This window comes from Haemaphysalis longicornis, unplaced genomic scaffold (genome assembly GCF_048455015.1).
Source record: "Haemaphysalis longicornis isolate Haplotype H1 unplaced genomic scaffold, Haemaphysalis longicornis Haplotype H1 scaffold_11, whole genome shotgun sequence".
In the NCBI taxonomy this organism is placed as follows: Eukaryota; Metazoa; Arthropoda; class Arachnida; order Ixodida; family Ixodidae; genus Haemaphysalis; species Haemaphysalis longicornis.
Window position 1 is genome coordinate 106391779 of NW_027526214.1, and position 14160 is coordinate 106405938.

Below are 14160 nucleotides of genomic sequence, written 5' to 3' on the forward strand. Positions count from 1 at the left end.
ACTTCATGATGCTTTTATGCTTGCGCCTTCTTATTTAAGGTTAAGGTACCACGCTTCTGCGGTCCATTTGGTAAAGGAAGCAGCCTGGAACGTCCCCTTACGGTAAGGCTGTTGTCTGAGCTGCCGCCTTTAGTGCGTTTTTATTAACCGTGGCAAGTTCTAATTGAGGACAACGCAGCGGAGATGACTGTTGCGGAGGTATGTGTCTGTGTTCCTAATAAATCGTAGCGAGCGATCTTGCTCATACTTTAGGAACCTCCGGTGGTTTGAGTACGTGTAGGTACATGATCCGCGCATATAGCAAGCAGCCATACCAGTGATTTCTTGTTGACAGTAAAGTTGCCGGCCGAGAAAAAAGAGAACAGCAGCTCACACAGTGAAAACGCTAAAAAGCTTCTGGCATTCGAAACGGGTTCGAACGGTTATTACCATTTGACTCTTTGGGAGACTTACTGTTTGTTCAAAGACTGCCTGACCCAAAAATGTCTGCCTAAGGCTTTATAAACAATCATAGAATGAAGTTATAAGCCACAGATCCCTTTTAAAGAGGTATTTTTATTAAAACACTCAGAGTGGTTTAATTTCTATACACTAGAGAGGCTATTGCCGCCACCGACAGGTCTGTTTACTGTATACAACAAATACCGAATAACAGCTACGCAAACGGCCTAAAATCTAATCCTCGTAGAACAGAAAAACAGATTTATCAAACTGTTGAGGTATTTAATTGTGGCGAAAGGATCCTAACTAGAGGTGGGCGATGTATGGGTAAACCATGCGATTAATCTAATATAGTATTGCTCGAGAATATTTTATTAAGCAGTTAATTTTTTGCAATCACTTGAGCAAACTTAAACGAGAACACCATATTAAAATTGCCCTCAAAAGTTTCCAGGATCACATTCCTGTTCAAATACACTGATGAAGTCACAAAAGAAAACGATGCAAGTTTGCTCATAGAGAATACAGATAAAAACCCAGTGCTAATAGCCAAGACAGACAATAAAATTGATAATCCTAAATAATATTACAAGGTACGAAAATGGGCACGCGTGCACTCGCCCCGTTTTGCTATTCCTTACAATAACTGTGCCAAAAGTACACCACAATTTTCTTTTGCGTGTTCAATTACAGCGAAGGCCTATGTTACTGATTTTAAAAAGTGTGAGCAACAAACGCGGTGATAAGCTTCTCGCCAGTATCAGCGCCATGATGATGACCTGCTTACACCATCTGGAGTGTGCGTGAAAAGGCCGACGAGCATATTGCCGGAAAACAACCTTTGTGTTTGTTCATTTATATATTGTTTTTTCAGCCTGGCTGCCCACGGTTTTTTTATTTTTCCCTAGCGAAGCTCGTATTTAATTCTTAATTTTGATGCTGCATGGATGTTTCAATTCTGATAAGGAGAGTGTTTCGCCCTAATGTCACCAGCTTTAAATAATCTTGTTTAAACAACAGTGTTGTGGTTGTAATTCAACGTTTCGAAAAATACTCGCGAAGAAAGATAATGCCCGCAGAGCAGACTCCTCAGTATCCCACAAGCCGACACTCGCCTGGGCACGTTGCTTTGTTTACCGCTGGTTCGCCCCCTGTGTGTTCCTTGAATTGTTAGGGTAGCACATATTCGCTCCAATAAACTTTCTTTTCCTTCAACACAACTGCGTCATTTTGGGATACGTCACAATATTGATGATAATAAATTTATTGTTATCGATGTTTTATTATTACATAATAATTTTATTATATTATTATTTTAATAATTATGAAATAAAATATTTGTTATTATTATAGGTTTTTGTATTAAAGTTATGTTTATTATTATTAATCTTCACCCAGATGCATCTGAACATGTAACAAAACGCTCATGGCCTAACAGCAATGGCTAGGGAGTTATTCTCCTGTACCATCATCTAATTACCACTTCGGTATTATTGCGAAAACCTGGCATCAAAAAGATATTGAGATCCAGTGGATATCTTATCGGAAGTGTTTTTGTTTATCGCAATGACCATGATGCTACAAAAATAAAAAAAAATATTGGTTGGGGCGTCTTGACTGCTGTGGATTCTCATATTACTTGCCTGAGACGCAGTGATATTCAAACTCTGGGTAAATCGGTGTAGCTGAAAATATGGGGCTTAGAAAAGGGTAATGTATTACTGTCTACACTTTACTTTTCTCCAGACCTTTATCCGTGTGGGTTTGGGTCTGGTGTGTCTTCCGTAGAAAACGTCATTAGCTGGAATCACAGGTGATTGTATCCCAGGCAGCACAGGACTGGTCGGCCTAAAACAGGCCGGTGTACTTTGGCGGGTGATTTTCTGTCCGGCCGTTTTCCGGCAGCCATGTTCGGCCCATGTCCAAATGTGGGCCTTTTGGCCGTATACGGCCGTACTCCCATGGCTGTCCAACGGCCAGTGTCCGTCGGCCAGTCGACCGACTTACGGTCATACGGCCAGATTCCAGCCGTAGGGCTCTGGCCATTCCAAAGCCACCCGTGTACGGCCGAAGTACGGCCGCCGGAAGACAGCCGAGATGCGGTCGTCGGACTCCAGCCGGACTGAAGCTACCGGAAATACGGCCGTGCTACGGGCATTGGAGTTCAGCCACAGTACGTTAACTGTACTGAGGCCGGTCACTGCGTGTGGCGATGTCGCGCAAGCAGATGACTCATTCGCGGAGTGCAGAAGCAGCACAAACCCAGCATTTTGGGTCCAATGCAGCCACATCAAATTGAGCTCGCGCGCAACCTTGCTTTCAGCGCAGCCTTGCTTAATTACCAGCCTCAGTTGACAGCAAAATTCATTTAATAAACAGTGCTCACAAATTGTCGTTCCTTTAATTGCTGTGCCTCTTTTACTGCCGAACACAGAAAATATTCAGTTCTTTGTAGAGCTTGAATAGATGTATTGTCTAGGTCCTGATATCCTCTGTGGGGCGGCTTACCTGTAATAAACGGGGAAAGAGGAGGGGATGGCGGAGGCTGAGGGCGCATACTTTAGTGGGTTGAATTTCAGAGAGATAACTTTCGCCGCTTTTAGCCAATTTCTTTTAGGGCAATATTGCAGAACACTTTCATGCTATGACTACATAAACTATTTTTATAACAGTTGCTTGACCAATTTTGATGCATAAAAAACCGGCGTGAATGCCTTTATGAAGTGTTTTGGTTCTCAAGAAAACACTCAGGAGCATTTAATATAACTCCTTCACAAAAAAAGCACGTCCAGTTTTTGCCCATTTTTCTTGCAAAGACATTTTCTACTCGATCAACTTTTCTGATGATCTTGCGCAGGGCTGATCCTAAGAAGGAGCGATGAGGTACTTTCATTTACAATCTATTTTAATGTTGTTTTCATGAGTATGCGTCCACGCCACTTAATAGCCCAAAAGAACTTAATTTTCTTCTAATGTCATACTACGTTAAAAACATTCTAGACGCGTTGCGAATGACGCCCTGCTTCAGGTGGCTGCAGTTGTATCGTTCTGTGTTCACGCAAGGAAAGGCGTAAAATTAGAGTTGCATAATTTGTTTCAAACCAATAACATAGCAAGGGTAGCATGCATACAGGAAACCTTGCATACTGCAACGAATAGGGCAATAAATATTTTATTGGTCAAGGTTGAATGCGTAGGGTTCTCAACCCGTCGGAGGCAAACTTGCGCCTCTGGAAGTTTATTTATTTATCTAGTTATTTATTTATTTATCTATTTATTATTATTCATTTATTTATTCATTGTTTTATTTATGCATTTATTTATTTATTTATTTGATGCCTGCTTGCCTTTGCATGCATTACAGAAGGGAGATACATAACACTAAGCATTAAATATGAGACAAAATAACAAAATAATTCTACAAAGCGCGCTGAAAATCGTCAATATAAACAGTTAATGCAATCATACGTGGTAAAATAAAATGAATCGCGTAAGGCGTCACCTTTAAAGGTAAGTTAATAATTTGCTTTAAGCTAGCGGTCCCACTTTGCGATATGTAGAATGGCGCTTGGACATACTTCTCCCCTTCAACTCCAGTTTTTGAATGATAGATAATACGAAAAAAGTTCAACCTGTGGTTTCGTCTGTGATCTTTCACGTCCTGCCATTTCAGTTTACTTTTACTTTCTCTCATGCTAAGTTGAGAGTGCCAATTACGTAATACGAATCGCACTGACATACTCTGTATGTTTTCGAGCGTATCAACCAGCTCTTTGGTGTAGGGATCCACGAAAACACATGCGTACTCCAAGATTGAGCGCACATGAGAGAAATATGGTTGTTATTTTGAGTTAGATGGAAGTTCACTAAAATTTCGTCTCAGAAAGCCAAAAACATATGCAGCCGTAACTTTTATGGAGTGAACCTGACTATTTAACCTCTAACCACTCCGTAAATAAACTTCTAGGTATTTATATTTCTCGGCCCTTGTCACAGCAGCATAATTTACGGTATACGTATTCAATTGAAACGAAGCTTTTCTTGTAAAGGTGCCGTTAACACACTGTTTAACATCCAAAAACGTTTCGGAATCAGCACATCAGGATGTTATCAAATTCGAATAAAGCTGCAGGTATACGGAATCACGTTCATTCGCTATAGTCCGGTAACTACACAGTACTTTTGAACAACGCTATAGGGCCAATAGTAATATCAATGCAAAAACCGATTAATTAAGTTCATAGGATAAAATTTACTACGCAGAAGGTGATATGGAACACCATCATTTGCTTTTTTTCAGTACAAGAATATACAGTCAACCAGTATAAGCTTATCTATTGCACGAGCCAAATCGTGCGTGAACTCAACAGTCTGCGTTGAGTAAGAAAATCCTGACAAAATCCGTGTTTGCTAGGATGCTGGCGATTATGTTTAACCAAATGAGTCATATCCCAAGAGTAGCTAAGCTCACCTTCAAACATCGGAACTAAATTAACAGCTAGGCTTCGTCAGTGACAAGGCCTTGTTGTTATCGTAAATTAAAAATAATTTTTTTTTCTAAATAGGCAGTCGTAAAATTCCATGAAGTAACATAGTGCAGGGCATGAAGTTGATCCTACCAATGCACGAGCGAGTCTCTTCTACGTTTATCACGAACAACATAGTGCAACATTGCTTGTCGCAGTTTAATTGTAAGCAGAATAACTTGCGCTTTTGCTCGCACTTGCCTTTCTTTGGTGGGGAGTCCTTGACATGGTGTCGGTTTAGCTCATGCGTGGTGGCCGCTTGCTCGACGCCTCTGAAGGACAGTTATTTTGGTGAACCATCTCCATCTCGGACCGGACATCTCTGCCGGGTCGATGTCTCCAATGCTCTCCATTTCTTGAGGGGGCGAATAGCCTCGAGCTGATGCGTCGACGAAGCCGGCGGCAGAGGCGTGGTAGCGGCGATGACTGACGAGGATTAGCTCCCCCGTCGGTGTGGCACAGTCTTCTTGGTGCAATAAATGACATTTCGATGGCCTAAAAGGTTCCCTGCTAATGTCCAGTGAGTCCTTGCACCTTGCCCGTTCACCGAGAACACTCATTACTGTTTGACAAACGATGTTCGTTCATTTAAAACGTTGAAACACGGAGCGGATGAAAAACGCGTCCCCGTCATTCGGCTCCCTAACGGCTTTTTCTCCCCCCAGGAAAAAACCGGTCGGTCTCCTTCCAAACACGTCTGTGCATGAATTCTTGGCGCCCAGGCGCATGACGTTCTTCGGCTGTATGCCGTTTGCCGAAAAAATGACGTATAACCAGATATCTTACGTAGGCCGGTCTCCTCTTGAACCCCGGTTGCCAAATATTATGTGGCCATTCGCCTGCCGTAATTCGGCCGAGGACTGCTAACCGAATAAAAAACGTATATTCTGGGGCCGTGCGTCGGCCGGTATCCTTCATAACACTGGTTGCCCGAAGAAAACGAATATTCTACCGCCGGACGCGCGGTTCACCGTTGAAACAACGAATGCACGGCAGCCGTGCTCCGGCCGGTCTCCTTTCGAACACCAACAGCCGCAAGACTACGCATATTCTGTGGCCGGTCGCTTGCCGTGCTTCGGCCGATTACCGCTTCCCGAAGAAAAAACGGATGCCCTAAGGCCGTACTTCGGCCGTTCTCTTTATCAACATCGGCAGCCGTAAGAGAACTGAATATCTGGCAGCCGGTTAGCTGCCGTTGTGCGTCCGGACACGGGTGGACGGAAAAATACCGAAGCGCTGGTTGCCGAAGGTTGGCCGTTCAACGCATGATCAGTGGCTGCCAGAACCTGGATGCTGGCCGGACATGCCAGAAGGCGGCCATAGACGGGCCGGTCTTGGGGCACACTTTCTGTGCCGCCTGGGATCACAGGTGATTTTAAGGCACCTGATGTCCAGTGGTTGAATGCTACCCTGCGCGATCACAAAAACCATAAAGAAAGGCACTTTGCTTTTAAGCTTCGTCTTTTACAGACCTCGAGCAGAAATGGTGTAAAAAACATGCTTTCGCACTTCCCCGAGGGGGAGAGTGTGTAAGTGCGAATGCATGGTTGTTGATTGCGCGATTACGGTGGATATCGTGATCTTAATGAGTAGTCGAGAGATTACACACACGCACACAACTACAAAGAAAGATATTTCACTCGTTATTGCTGGTACCGTTGCCCAGTCCGCCATCATCGTTATCGAGATGCAGGACCAGCGACCGCTCTCGACGACGGCGCGCGCTCGACTAATACCCTCCCACCCCACGCGGTCGCTACACGAGCGCCCTCACGCGTCGGAATGCGGAGCGCCAGCTACGCGAGCGAGAGCTCTCCCGCCCGAAGTGGAGAGGAGGCGCCCAACACCCGCAGTCACTGAGCGGAGAGAGGAGGAGGAGAGTTGCGCCCGCCGTTGCGGTGAGGGCTACACGAGCGCCCTCACGCGTCGGAATGCGGAGCGTCCGCTACGCGAGCGAGAGCTCTCCCGCCCGAAGTGGAGAGGAGGCGCCCAACACCCGCAGTCACTGAGCGGAGAGAGGAGGAGAAGAGTAGCGCGCGCCCATCTCCCCCCGTTGCTAGAGAAGACGAGGAGCGCGCGCACCCGCAGCTGTTGCTATGCGGACGACGGCGGCAGACGATTCAGGCTCGCTTAAGAAGTGCATTCGCACTTAAAACAACGACAACGAGAATCATCGATCTTACAGCGTTTTTAAGCTTGACGCCAATCTCCTGTATCCTGACAGGTATAATCCCCCATGGCGCGTTTCTTACCGTTGTTCCCCAAGTTTTATTGGCCGCAATTTTTGCCGCAAGCTTAATATTGGCCGTAACCTCGGAGCACGCAACTTTGGGGTGCAAAGGGCATCTACTAGAAACTTGCCAGAATTCTCCCTGATTCATTCTTTCAGGGGCAGAAGCATTTTAACTTTGAAACAAAATAACTGGTGTCTGTTTCTTCTCCGGAGAACTTTGGTGCAAAATGTTACAACAGTGTCCACAACCTGACATCCATACTACGTGGCGCAGCTCGAACATTTGGTAAATAGGGCGAAATACGTTTGGGCACGAATAACAACCCACTTCCCTTGTTACGCCTTAGCTGTTTTGGCAGCCAGTGACAGGGAACGCCGCCGAAAAAAAAACAGACTGAATTCAGAAGCCTATTTCCCTACAATCGCGCCAATTCGGACTAATCAGTATTGACTTTCTAGACGTGTTGACTGCATCAAGAGCTTGGCGCTTGAGTATTTTCATAGCCACAAACTACTTGACCCAATTGGGGAGATTGCCTCTGTCTATCATACTGAACATTAAAAGCTGAAGGCCGACGGAAAAAACAAAACCAAAACAAATGATGTACAGCGCAAAAAACAAAATCAATGTCAAACATTGTACAGGGGGAACTAAACAGGGGGAACTAAACTAAATTTAAATTAAATTTGACTTTAGGACAACGAGAAGCCCGGTTTAAGGGGCGATTTTTTACAATGGGTGGTATAAATTAACCGCCACATGGTTATTGAGAAAAATACTGGTTGAGTCATGTTTTAGAGACCGTATACAATCATCTACTACAAAGTACAATGAACGTTGCGAATAATATTTTTGTACAAACGTTGTAAGTGGTTGTTTTCTCTCGGTCAAGTGCTTTGCATTTCTTTGGTTTTGAATTACAGATATGCATTATCGCCACACGCCAAACACAAATGAGCAATCAAGGAACGGTCCATGAACTAATGTAAAACGTCTGTGCAGAAACATACCCTGAATTGTTCATACGACCAATATCTCTGGCTCATAGAAGTTGGCGAATGACTGAGACCGATACTTAGACACAAAGTTTGCAGCTGAAAAATTGTTGTGGAAGAGATGCCCAAGAGCTTCAATAGAAATATGCATTAGCTTTTTCGGCAGTTGCAGTTGTGTACTTGTGGCTTAAAAGTATTTACGCCCTCTCGCGCGTTTATTGTTTATTGCGTAAATGTGTATTAGGTTTCGAGAGATATTTGGGAGATCTAAGAGATAACAAGAAGACACAAAAGAAAAACAAGATCTGCAAAAAGTAAGAGTGCTACTAATGCCTTTTCTTTATGTTTAACAGAAGCTTTTTATTTATTTGCAGATCACACAGGCTTGTGTGAGGTCCATGCATGAGTGAACCGAAAGAAATACATCGGTTGCTATACAACAAATAATACACGAATACGTCAGTATTGGTGAACGTAGCAGAGAAACGCGGAGCGCACATTAAAGGAAAACATATATATGCAAAACAAACAAATGGGTGCGAACAAGAAAATTCAATTGCAATGTATTCCAAATTCGCAACACCAAGCTTCCACCAACACATTCTTCAAATTCGTTGTAAAATAACTTCTTAGTCAAGTGGTTTCACTGCTTGCTCAGGTAACTTTTTCTGGCAAGCTTTTGCACGCAAGGAATGGAAAACTCACACCGAATAATAATGTGGCGGATTTTCGTTGGAAAATACTGTTGCTGAGATTTGTTCTCGCTTAACGTTTCAAAGTCTGTGGTATTCCAGCTTGGTTTTACGTGCGTGAAGTACAGTTGAAAACGCAAGTTTTAGAGAGATATGATTCTTCGGTGCTCAGGTTTCTCAAGGCTAAAGTGATGGGGCCTATTAAAAAAATGACAAGCCTAGTTTTGTACTATTGGCATTTTGCGCTGCTTGGCCTCACCAAAGTTTGAATAATAAAAATGTGACTATAAGTAGCCTAACTTACTACTTTGGGTAACTTATTTCTATATCTGTCATTTTACGTTTTATATTTTATTCTGTTTTTTACCACAGTGAGATGCATTTGCACTATTAGGCGATTAGCTTTGTTAACCCTGCCAGATAAGCATTTATTTCTAAATGGAGGTTGGTACATGATCGGTCTGTATTCACGAGATTTATTATTGCTTCGGCGGTTCTTACTATGCTTTTTCACACTTTTGTTATCAGTTTTGAGAACAGAATATCTGAAAGAGACTTTTGATTGCACTATTTCACATAAAAAATGTTTTCTTTTTGTTTGGCAGTGTAAAAAAACTTGTCTCACAAAGTATCTCATTTTTGCTGTATTATCAAATAAATGCGCTTACTGCACCATCTGTATGTTTTTTTTTTAAATGCACGGGAGGCTCTTTGGGGCTGTCGGTGATTTCTTTTGATAACCTAACTAAAACAAAAGGGAATTTGATTGTGCTAATGGGCGTTTTGGCATTGGATGAATGGTTCCCAAATCTTCTAGCCACCCTATAATTACACGAAGGGGATACTTTCTGCCAAAGAAGCGGGTCAGGTTTGTGCCAATCGGCCAGCTTAGTCTCGACCAGAGCTTCACTGCAATGCAGCACAGAACAATGACACTCAAAATTCTACTTTAAGTACAGTGCATATGCTCTCATTCTAATCCAGAGCAAAGCATGCCAACAAACTCAACCGTAAATACTTTTTGTAATGCAGGTTAACGCCGCCCGTAGTGCATTTGCATGGTTGTAACAGTAATCAACTGATAATGGGAGCAGCTTTCAATACATTCATATTAGTTCGTTCACTTGTGCGGCTGATTTCTGAGAAATTCCACAACATTAATTACAAGTACCGTAAATTGTTTCACGTAATTATTTGTAAATTTGAATGTTAGCATTTTCGACCGGACTCTGTCTGTTTGGGTTATACTTGTGTAAGAGGCAAATACACCAACCAAGGGCATTTATTCAAAGCGGTCCCAACGTTTCGGAGCCTAATCCTCTCCTGCAGCTGGGGAGTCTGTGTAAGACAAGGAGCAGCTGTCCACAAGGGGTGCTTTTCTATTACTTTATTCATTCGCATCTTGCCATTGTGCGTCACAGGCCACAGGCGTAGATGGTGGGAAGGGCTTTTAGGGATCTATTTAGGCCTTCCCGGTTGCCTTGTAGGTTCCAGGACTCTAGGAGCGTTTTTAATGAGTAATTGGTTTCAGTGCCAATCACCTAAGCACCGTCGAAGTCAACCTTGTGGTGAGCTTTTTCACATGTTCGGCCAATGCACTCGCGTATTGTCCGACTTGCCAACGTAGTTTCTGTGTTTCCGCAAGTGTTCTGGGAAGTTCCTGATCTTGCCAAGGGGACTATTGGTACATTGTTCGCAAGCAGTTTTGCATACGACCGCTTGGGCGTTTTCCTTTGAAGCACGCTCTTTCGTTGTGGCCATCAGCCGTGCAAGCATAGACACTAGCTTGTGCTAAACGATAATGCCTTCCTTCCGAAGTATTGCGGAATCTGTTACTGGTTCTCTTAACATATGGGAGGGGAGTACGCGTGGGTCGTCGGGCAGAAAATTTGGGGGAGGGCAGATAGCGGAAGCAGGAGAGGGGTTGTTTTAGGGGGCGTCAATAGTGCGGAATGTTTATGGTTTCTGCGTGATCGGGGAAGACGGCGTTTGACGTGACGTATGAAACTGTTTATGCATGAATTTTTCTTCAGATCCGCTATTACGGCTTTTATTCATTCGTTCGGGCTCCTCCTGTTGGGCAAAGAGTTCTAGTGCTAAGAGATTTAACACTACAGAAGATTTCGGGGAATTTCGGTGATAGGTATCTCGTAGGTAGCGGCGGGTTTGGGTGGGTTTCAGTACACAGTGAAATTTATTCGATCTGGCTGTCGTCTTAACGAAACGTCAATGAATGGTTAGATGGTTTGCGTCTTTTTTGCTAGGGTGAACTTAATGGCTTGTTCGATTGAATTTAGCTATGACAGGAATTTATTTTCTCCTGCCGCTTTGATGATACCAAAACAGTCGTCCCCGTACAGAAGAAACGACTTGAGCTTTTCGAGAAAATTTTCAAATGCGGTCCTTTATATTTTTTTTCGTGACCAGATCCGCTGTGGTTGCGAAAAAACAGCGCCCATGGCACGTCCACTCGCATTCGTGAAATATTCCTGTTGTAGCAGAAATACCTGTCTGCAAACCGAACTGGAGTACTGGCGCTATTTCGCTGATGCTGAGGCATGTCCTGTAGCTCGGGCTGTCACCGTCCTTGAGTGCACTTGTGGTGCTTTCTATGGCCAAGAAAACACTAACGCAGGTTAGAAGTGACAGGACGTGTCTGTCACTTCGAGTCTGTCACTTCGAGTCTGTCACTTCGGTCGATCGGTACTTCGGAAACAAGTTCGACAAAGGGGTCGGTGTTCTGACGTGTGTGGACGTTTCACAGGCGAAAGGGGAGAGAACATGATCGAGCAAATTTCGCACGGCTAGAAGTGGTAAAGCTTTGATGTCCACAATGAACCGTGTAGGAGCATCGGGCTTATAAAATTTGCATAGCCGACAAAAACCAGGCGCTGAGCCAACCCTGCAGATGATTCTAAGATAGAGGCTTAGAAAATTGGGGTACTTCTTTAAAATGTTGGCTTCAAAATTTTGCAGCTGCATTTGAGCCGAGGAGGCTCAGAAACGTTGGTACCGCTTTCAAGACGCGGCCTTGTTGGGTGTATTTCCCTCTTCCTAAGTATAACCCAACCATGCAAAGTTCTGTCGAAGATGTTCACAAAGAAGTCTTTACGCCTTGACCTCCCCCAAGAAGCAGGAGTGCTGGCAAAACTTTCTGTATGTGTCACCAGAAGAATCGCATCCTTCAAAAACCACCTCGCCACCTGCCAAGAATTGGACGTCGTCTTTCGCAGCTTCCAATTCAAGCGCCTGTCCGCACTCCTGAAGAAAACAACATCGTAGCAAAATTTGGAAAGCGTTTGGTGCGTGGTAGTACAGCGATTACAAGCGACCATTCTGAAGAAGAGTGGCTAAGGCGTTGTGCTGCTGAGGACGAGGTCACTGCTTCTATTCCCAGCCGCCGCGGCCGCTTTTCTGATGGAAACGAAAAGCTAAAACTTCCGTGTGTAGGACATTTTGGGGCACGTTAAAGATCCCCAGGTTCTAAATATTCCGGAGCCCTTCACTACAGCACGCCTCATCGCCTGCAATGCATCGGCGCGTTAAACCCTAAAATCAAATCATTCTGACGAAGAAATGTGACCTTTTCTTCCTGCGCGGGTATCTGCAGCATCACATAGCAGGCGAATTTGCTTTGCTGGATCATTTGAAAAATTGTCGTTTCCTGTCTACATAAGGAACTTAACGCATCCTACCAAAGTAAGGTTTCAGCGCTAAAGAAAGATGAAGGCACTCCGGATGACCGTGGAAGCTTTGTTATATTTTATCATCCAGACAACTCTCTCCTTCCGAGACTGGCGTTTATGCCAATGTTCATAGCTTTGACCTAACAACAACCCGGGCCCTTTGCCAAAACTGGCGACAGCCATCGAAAATGGGATTCTGCATCTTGAAGCAATATACCCCGAGAGCACCAACAGAACTTTAAACGAGATGAAGCCGCAGGTATACGTACTATACGATATATGATAACGCATTTATTCACCGTGCTAACAAAGGAAAATGTAATTTCGTGCTTGACCGGCAAGATAACGAAAACAAAGTTTCAGACCCCTCCATTGCGCAAAGTCCGATAGGCTGAAAAAGGACCCGAAGCCACAAGTTTAAAGGAAGCTGAACAGACTTTGGCCAATATTTTCAAGTAGTACCCTGATTCCAAAGCCTGCGTCTACGTCTTAGCGCAAGATTGGCTCAGCGTATGGTTTCTATGGGCTACACAAAATTCATAGTCGCGATGTTCGCCTCCGGGTTTCTGTGGACTTCACAGCTTTACCACTTCGAGCCGTGTCCAACATGCTTAATCCAGTTCTCTTCCCTCCCGACAGAAAAACGTTCAACCACGTCAAGAACGCCTGCCACTCCGTCGAACTTGTTTCCGAAGTATCAATCGAGGTCACACCCTTGAGTCTTTCACATAGTGTCGCTTTTCACTAGCGCTCCTGGCGCTAGTGTCGCTTTTCACATAGTGTCGCTTTTCACTAGCGCTCTCGTCCCAACGGCCAATACTGCCCTCGGGAATGACGACTGCCTGATCTCAAGAACCTACCTAAGCATCGCCGAAATACCGCAACTCCTACAGTTCTGGCCGCAGAGCACAAAAGTTTGCTACAACAAAAACGCCAGTGTGTACGACATTTCGGCACACGTTAAAGATCCTCAGGTGGTAAAAATTATTCCGTAGCCCCCCACTACGGCGCGCATGATCGCCTGCGTTGCGTCGGCGCGTTAAACCATACCATCAAATCAATCAATCAATCTTGTTGCTACAAGCAAACATATTTGAAGCAAGCGGGTGTAACTGCGATGGGGGCTGCTTTTTCCGTACCCACAGTGGATCTGTTATTAAAAAAAATATTTAAAGGACTGCTCTGAAAAATTTTCCTGAAACGCGCAAGTTGTTTCTCCGGTACGTAGACGACTTTTGTTGCATCATCAAAACAAAAAACAGAAGGCAACTTCCGGAAGAAGCAAAATTTGATTGAAACAGCCACACAGCTCGTCATAGAAAAAGAAACGGACAACACCTTCCTATTCTTCAAGGTTTAGAAAAAATACAGCCAGATAGGCTGAATATAAAGGTGTACAGAAAATGTATATATAGAAGCCGCCAATTTCAATTCGATTCCTTCCCCTGAAATTCCGACAGATATTTTGTACTCTCAGTTCTCCTACTTATAGCCAGAACTGGATGCTCAACGCAAGACGACCGGAAGAAATAAAAAAGCCGTAATTGCAGTCCCGAAGAAAAATGAATACACGAGAGGCTTCATAC